We start from the raw sequence: 8,727 nt of genomic DNA on the forward strand, positions 1-8,727 counted from the left end.
ATACATATATGGTCAGTAAGCAAAAAAAAAAAAAGATACTCATTAGTCATCAAGGAAACATAAACCAAAATACCACTTCACATCCCCTAGGATGACTGTAATGAAACAAATCTGCTAAAAAGAAGTTGTGGTTAGGAAGTAGAGAAACTAGAACCCTCAGCCATTTCTGGTAGAAATCTAAAATATTGCAGTCACTATGGAAAGCTGCTCAAAAAATTAAATGGTTACTAAAGGACCCAGCCAAGTCTACTGCTAAGTCTACACTCAAAAGACTATAACCATATGTAACTTGTAAATATGTATATACAAACTTACACTTGAATGTTCATAGAAACATTAACAAAATCCAAAACCTGGAAAAAATCCAAACATCTAATGCATGCATAAATCAACCGGTACATGAATAAGTGATATATTCAGAAAAAGGATTATTCATCAATTAAAAGGAATGATACATAGAACACTGAAAACATGGGCTAAGTTTGACCATGTTCCATTTACACCTGTTGACTTTCAGATGAGAGAGAACAGAGGAAGGGCTGGCTGCTCTGAAGTTTAGAAAGATGTGTAAACTCCTGAACTCATGGGCAGTGATCTAGCCCCCAGGGGTTAGGATTTGAGTGAAGCAGCCAGCTGGTCTGAAGTGCAGGGCGGTGTGTGTGAACTCCCAAACTTGCAGGTAGTACCAATTTGACCCAAATTGGATGGCTAACTAACCAGAACTTGACCAGATAAAGGTGTTTAATATTGTGAGCAGGTGCAAATTGTTACAATTTGATAAATTATACATTTGTTTATGGATGCAGGTGCCCAAAATTCCAACCAGAATGACAGGGTTTCTAAAGAGCTTAAACCACTGACTTTGCAATTCAAACTGACCTTGCAGCCAGTGCATTAACACACAGCACCACACCAGGACTCCAACTGGGTTGATAGGGACAGGCAATTTACACACTGGCTATCAAAAATGGGGCTGGGGTGAGGGTTACAAAGGCATGAAGTGGCTGGCTTGCAAGTTTTCATGAGTGTGCTTAGTTTCAGAATGAGGGGGTAAGGTAGACTCCCCATTAAATAATTCCCCTCTTTTTCAGATGAATCTGTTAAAGGGGGATAAAGGAAGATGGCAATAGGATTTTATGGTTCAATTGTGAACAGGTGTTATCAGGATTAATTCTGATTGTCACAACTATAACCGTAGAAGATATGTAACTAAAAGGGGGAGTAGTTAATCTTTCATTTCAGGAACGGAGGACCCCAGGACCATCAAGAAGGAAGAACATAAGTGGAGCATGAGATTCTACCCAGAAAAGAAAAAGTGACAGCAGAGAGAGTGGCAGAGACAATGGCATGGAGAGACAGAGCAGCTGAGGACTCTAGGCCCATGGACTCAGAAAGGCCTAGAGTGTGCCTACAGACAGGAGGCTGGTTGGCAAATGTGCCCTTTGGACATTTAATATATATTTTTGGTGCTATATGTGTACATGAAGTATTTTTGCTTTGTTCATTTGTGAAAAATAAAATGTAAAAGGGAAGCCACTGGTGGAAGCAGGACAACTGTTGTTATAGGAAGAAGAGTACAATCACTGAGATGAGACAAAACATATGGTTGGTTGAAAGTAAGACTGATGATCTTGTCTGTTACCTCCACTCAATTCACAATAAAATGATTTTTTTAATTATGCCATGTGAAGAAGCTAGTCACAAAAGACCACATACTCTATGTAACATTACATACAATTTCCATAACACAGAAATCAATGCATCTATAGACACAGGAAGATTAGTGATTGCCAAAGCATAGGAGGGGAGGAGAAAGATAAGGTTTTACTCCTGTAAAGATTTGTTGTTGTTATTGTGTGCCGTGGAGTTGGTTCCAACACATAGCAACCCTGCACAGGGTTTCCAAGGCTGTTAATCTTTACGAGAGCAGAACGCCTCCTCTTTCTCCCGCGGAGCAGCTGGTAATTTCAAACTGCTGACCTTAGGGTTCACAGCCCGATTTGTAACCATTACGTTAAGGAGCAGTTTTTATAGTGTCCTATAGAGTTGCTATCAGTCTTGGTACAATGCTATAGAAATAAGCACTGGACTGGTAACAGCAAGGTCGCAGTTCACACCTGCCAACCACTCTCAGAAGTCCTACACAGTGTCGCTATAAGTGGGAATTGACTTATAGCCACACAACAATATACATCACTAACTGTTAAGCCTTGATGACTATGTAAATTAAGCACTGGACTACTAAACACAAGGTTGGCAATTCAAATCTACCAGAGCAGATCCTTTACAAAAAGAGGAGACTTGATGCTTATACAGATTTAGAGCCTTAGTAAACCTATATAGAGTCACTATAAAAACTAAAATACAAAATATAAGTATTTAAAAATATTTTTTTAAATTGATTGTGGTGATGGTTGCACAACTCTGATTATACTAAGAACCTCTGAATTATACAGCTTGAAGGGGTGACCTGTACAGTATGGCAATTACATCTCAGTAAACCTCTTACAGGGCTACAGTGATTCAGTGGCAAAATTCTCACCAAACTCTCCCGGACACTGTACCTCATGTGCAGTCACCAGCTGTCTGCCAGTGGAGGTTCATGTACTGCTATGAAGTTGAACAGGTTTTAGTGGAGCTTCCACACTAAAATGGACGAGAATGAAAGGACTGGTGATCTACTTTAAATAATCAGCAGATCACAACAATCTGATCTGCAACCAACCATAGGGATGCTGCAGGACCAGGCAGTATTAAAAGGTCCCTATGCTTTGAGTTCTGGTAGCGTAGTGGTTACAAATTGGTCTACGAACTTAAGGTCAGCGGTTCGAAACTACCAGCCACTCTGCAGGAGAAAGATGAGGCTTTCTACTCCCGTAAAGATTTACACCTTCGGAAACCCTGTACAGGGTCGCTATGGGTCGGAACCGACTCGACGGCACTTAACAACAACAACAATCTTTGAGTTATGGTGTTGGAGGAGAATATTGAAAATGCCATGGGCTGCCAAAAGAACCAATAGATCTGCTTTGGAAGAAGTGCAGCCAGAGTACTCCTTGGAGGCCAAGATGGCCAAACTTCATCTCTCCTACTTCAGACATATTGTCAGGAGGGACCAGTCACTGGAGAAGGATATCATGTTTGGTAAGGTAGAGAGTCAGAGAAAAAGAGGAAGACCCCAACGAGATGGATTGGCCAAGTGGCAGCATCGATGTACTCAAGTGTGGCAACAACAGTGAGGTTGGCCCAGATCAGGCAGTGTTTCGTTCTGCTGTGCATAAGGTCACTATGGGTCAGTACCAACTCGATGGCACCTAACAACAATAACAAATGAGTTGGAGTGACTTGCAAAGGCAGCTAACAACAACAAAGTTGCTACCAAAAAAAAAAAAAATCACCTAGGCAATTCAACCCACAATATTCTCAGAATTTCAGGGTGTTATGTACATGCCTAACATGTAATAACGTCTTTTATCCTCAAATACACTTTTTTATCATTAGAAGTTGGGTTTAGTTCCCAATACAAGTATTTGTGCAATAAGGTTAAAAAGAACTAGAGATCAGAAATTATTTAAAATAAGAATGTTGTTGTTGTTGTCAAGTGCCGTCGAGTCGATTCCGACCAATAGCAACCCTGTATAGGGTTTCCAAGGAGCAGCTGGTGAGCTTGAACCGCGGACCTTGCAGTTCAAACAGCTTTGCAGTCTGGCGCATTAACCCACAGTGCCACACCAGGACTCCTAAAATAAGAATAGTGATATCCAAAACTGAATCTAGAAAAGGTGGAGAAACTGAACAGAGATATAATTATTAAGGAACAGTTAAAATTTTATAAAGAAAAAATAGTCTGCCCCTGGTATGGTGCAGTAGCATAAGCACTGGACTATTAACATCAAGGTGAGTGGTTCAAACTCACCAGCCAATCCTCAGAAACCATACTGAGAATAGCAGTTGCAAGTTGGACTGTAAACCTCAAGGACAGCAGTTCAAAACTACCAGCTGTTCCACAGGAGAAAAATGAGGCTTTCTGCTCCCGTAAAGATTTACAGCCTTAGAAATCCTATGCAGGATAGATAGGAGTAGGAACAGACTCCACGGCACATAACCATCACCATCACCACCACGAGTCAGAGTGGATGTCACAGCACGTAGCAACAACAAAAAGCACCAGATAGCATTATGGTTGAAAGATTTCTGCCAATTCTACAAGAAGACATTAACTATTCTGAAATATACATAAAAAATCCTCCCCAACTCCATCTAAGACTAACATTAGCGTAGTCTTGATCCTAAAACCAATTAAAATAAAAACCATAAACCTATCTAACTTACAGACACGAAAGTAAAAATCCTAAATAAAATATTACCAAACTGTTAAAGAGTATGTGGGGAAGACAGAGTCCCCACTGAATAGTTTTCATCTTGTCTAGATGGGTCTGGTTAAAAGAGATGGGGATAAGATTCTTATGATTCAATAGTAACTAAATGTTATCATGACTAATTGCGACTGTTACAATTGTAAAGGTAGAAGTTGTATAACAAAAACGGGGGAGTAGTTAATCTTATAATCAGGAAACAGAGGACCCTAAGATCATCAAAAAAGAAGAGCACAAGAGGCATGCAGGACCTTATCCACAGAAGCAGTGACACCAGAGATGGAGGCAGACATGGAGACATGGAGAGAGGGAGCAGTTGAGGACTCTAGATTCATACAGAAACTGTGAGCTAGTGGCCAAGAGGCAGACTTGCAGAATGTTGCCTTTGGTAAATTATTATATATGCCTGAGTGTTTTTTTTTTCAAAAAAGAGCTAAAATGAATAGAGAGAAATACTGTTATCTGATGGTATGTGGATAGGATGTTAATCATTGTAATGAATCAAGGTGTATGACTTGTTGAATGTAAAACTGATGACTGACTTGTAAACTTTCACTAAATTCACAATAAAACTTAAAAAAAAAAAAAAAAAACTTAAAAATTATCAAACTGAATTCCAGCTGAAAATAAAGTGGTGGTGGTTATATGCCATGGAGTCGGTTCCGACTCACAGCGATCCTGTACAGGGTTTCCAAGGCTGTAAATCTTTACGGGAGCAGAAAGCCTCATCTTTCTTCCGCAGAAAAGGTGGTAGTTTCGAACTGCTGACCGTGAGGTTAGCAGCCTGATTCATAACCACTACAAAGTAAATATGGTTTATCCCAAGACTTCAGTTTGATACCAACAAATTTAGCAATAAAATTAGGTTAAAGAAAAATTATGTAATCCTATCAACAGAATGAATACCAGAAAGGTATCTGATAAAACTGCACAATCCTCAATAAATTAGCAATGAGGAAAATCCTTACCTTGATCAAAGATGGAGTCCTGGTGGCACGGTGGGTTAAGCATGTGGGGCGAATGAAGAGGTTGGTAGTTCAAAGCCACCAGCCACTCCATCAGACACATTGGGAGACAGATGATGCTGTCTGCTCCCGTAGAGATCTACAGTACCTGAAACCCTATGGAGCAGTTGTGCTCTGTCCTGTGGGCTCATGATGAGTCAGAACCAACTTAATGGCAATGGGCTTCACTTTCTTTGGAAATATCTTTCACAAGACCCTCAAAATTATGACTGGAGGAACATTAGAAATAGTCTCACTAAAGAATGGGGGAAGTATGCCTGTAGTTCAACACTACACCAAAAGTCCCAGTCAGTGCCAAAAGACAAGAACAAAAATATGAAGTTGTCCTGAATTGGACAAGACAAACTTCTCACTGCTGAAAGTTTTCTGAAAACCTATTTAAAGCTAATAGCTAATAGTGTGACTCGGTACAACAATAATACACAAAAATGAGTGTCCTTCTATGCTTCCAGAACTCAAAATTCTCACTGATTTCTCATATAAAGTTTGGGCGATCAATCAGTGAATTGTCATTTGGAAAGCAATTTGGTTACCTATCAAATTTTTTAAAATACATACATTTTGATCCAGCAACTTCACTTCTAAGACTCTATCGTAAAATAATCTTATACAAGAAATATGTACAAGAGTGTTCATTTTTGTAGTCTGTAAAAGCAAAACACTGGAAACCTAAACATCCATCAATAAAGACATGAAATGCCATGCAGTCACTAAAAAATAGGATAAGCACTGGACTGCTAACTACAAGGTCGGTGGTTCAAACCCACCAACTGCTCCTCGGAAACCCTGTATTAGGTCACTAGGAGTCAGAACTGCCTCTACAGCACTTGACAACAATAAGATGTAAGACGACCCTTACCCTAACAATATAGTGCTATTACCCAATTCAATTTGGAGAAGGGAATCACAACAAAGCGTACTTAGTAATTTTTATACACCAACCAAAACCCACTACCATGGCATCAATTTGGACTGAAAGAGACTCCTATACAGGGTTTCTGAGACTAAATCTTCACGGAGCAGAGAGCTTGATCTTTCTCGGCGAGAATGGCTGCGGTTGTGAGCCGCTGACCTGTAGGTGGCAGCCCTACCAGCTAACCCACAGCTCCACCATGGCTCCTTCCACAAAAGAGGTACAAAAAGTGAGGGGTGTTGTATTGAGTATTGATGAGGAGCAGCCCTGGTGTGGCGCTGGAGAATAAAGCACTGGATCACAAGGTGGGCGGTTCAAACTCCCCAGCCGCTCTTCACTCCTCAGAACTCCTATCCAGGGTCACTATGAATCCCAACAGGCATACCTCAACCCTCAACTAACAACTAACACTAACAACAACACTGACCAGGAAGCACTTAGAGGGACTTTCAGGCATTTCCCTTTATTTTTGTGTTGTGTGAATTTGGTTTGTATGTTTTTATGCATTTGTTTTATAATAGTAAGCAAACGACTAATGAAAGCAGCATTATTGTGGCAGTTTGGTGGAGAATTAAGAGCATGGCATTTATAAAGTTATATCGGGATTCAAATCTAGGCGATGTGGGTAAAATTCCAGAATCCCAGTTTTCCTATTTTAATGTAACGTTATTCACAATCTAATTTTTTTTTTTTTTTTAAGTGAAGAATGAAAGGGAAGTCAGGTGTCTGGCTCGCAAGGGCACTAACGCTAGCTCCAACCCCTTACTTTTCAGGTAGGCTGAGGAAACCAGAGATGGAAGGGGGCAAAAGTTCAAAGGAGTGAGCACATCAGACCCTTGAAGTTCAAGACAAGGCAAAGCGGAGTTCATCATCGTAATGTAAGAACAAGAATTTCAAACAAGGGTGCAACCCTGGAATAGCTGCGCTAACAAGGAGCCCTCGGCGCCCTCGTCTCGGCGCAGCTCGTCGGCCTTCTTCAGAAGCAGCAGCCCCGGGAAGCGGCGCGGCAGCGCGCACGCACCTGCTGCAGGGAGCCCGAGACGCTGGAGGATGAGTCGGTACTCCTTCGTTTCCGGCGCTCGCTGCGCTCCACGCTGCTCCCACCCCAGCAGCTGCCGATGCTCCCGCCGCCCGTGACACTTCCACTGAAACTGGTGTTCCCACAGCAGGTGACGCTTCCACAGCCGCTGGTACTCCCGCAGCCGCTGGTGCTGCCACTGCCGCTGCTGGCGACAGCAGGTACCAGGTCGGGGGCCGCGACCGCTGCGGCCGCGTCCTGACTGCTCCGTTTGCGCCGCTTCTCCCGGGAAGACTTCTTCCCCGTCATGATCTCTCAGCTCCAACCATAAGGGGAGAGCTGCTCGTCTCGGTAGCGACCGATGCCCCGCTCCCGCGGCGTCGAGCGGTCGGCGCTGGCGTCGCAGCGTTTACGTCACTTCCGGCTCGTCGCAGACCGCTCTGAGGCTTTTCTGGATTCAGTGGGACCAATCCTGCAGCCTTAGCCTGTCTGAGCGGGGACTTGAGCTTGCGAGCGGGTAGCTCGCTCGCTAGACATTTATTTATTTTTCTGTTTGTTCCTGTCCTGCTACAGAGAAGAGGTGGGGCCCTCCAACAGCTCTTTGCCGTTTTGCTATTGTTTATCAATCTTTGCTAATAAAATAACGTAAAAGTGTAATTTCTGATTCTCCTGTTACTCGCTTACAGTTTTTCTTTAAGACACAGGGTTATAACAGTAAAGAAAGTTTATTGAAAACTAATATCTCATTGTTGCCAGAGCCCAAAAATTTAAGGCATATTTTAACTCATATGCATCCTTGTTTTTCCCCACTGAATACTTAATGATTTCTAGGCTTGATTCCATGTCGTTTTTAAAGGACCCTTCACTCTAGGTTTCAATTTTTGTTATTTCAATTTGCAAAACTACTTTTTATTGTGATTTGAGTTTACAGAGCAAATTGGTTTCTCATTCAAAACTTCATAAGCATTTTTGTGTTATGTCACTGATTGCAATCCCCACAATATGTTTCCGTTTCCTTCTTTCCTATTCATTCCTACTTTCTGCGCTTTGTTATTGTTGTTAAGTACCCTCCAGTCAGTTCCTCTCATCTGGACCCCACAGGGTTTCCAGGAGCACCATCCTTATAATCATTGTTAATCTTGAGCCCATTGCTGCTGCCACTGTGCCAATTCATCTCATTGGGGGTTTTCCTCTTTTTTGCTGACCCGCTCCACTTTACTAAGCATGATGTCTTTCTCAAGGGACTGGTCCCTCCTGATAACAGGACGGGAAGTATGAGAGATGAAGTCTGGCTATCGTGGCTTCTAAGGAGCATTCTGGCTGTACCTCTCCCAACATAGATTTGTTTGATCCTCTAACAGTCAATGGTACTTTCAATATTCTTCTCCAACACCA

Source organism: Chrysochloris asiatica, unplaced genomic scaffold, assembly GCF_000296735.1.
Source record: "Chrysochloris asiatica unplaced genomic scaffold, ChrAsi1.0 scaffold00053, whole genome shotgun sequence".
NCBI lineage: Eukaryota > Metazoa > Chordata > Mammalia > Afrosoricida > Chrysochloridae > Chrysochloris > Chrysochloris asiatica.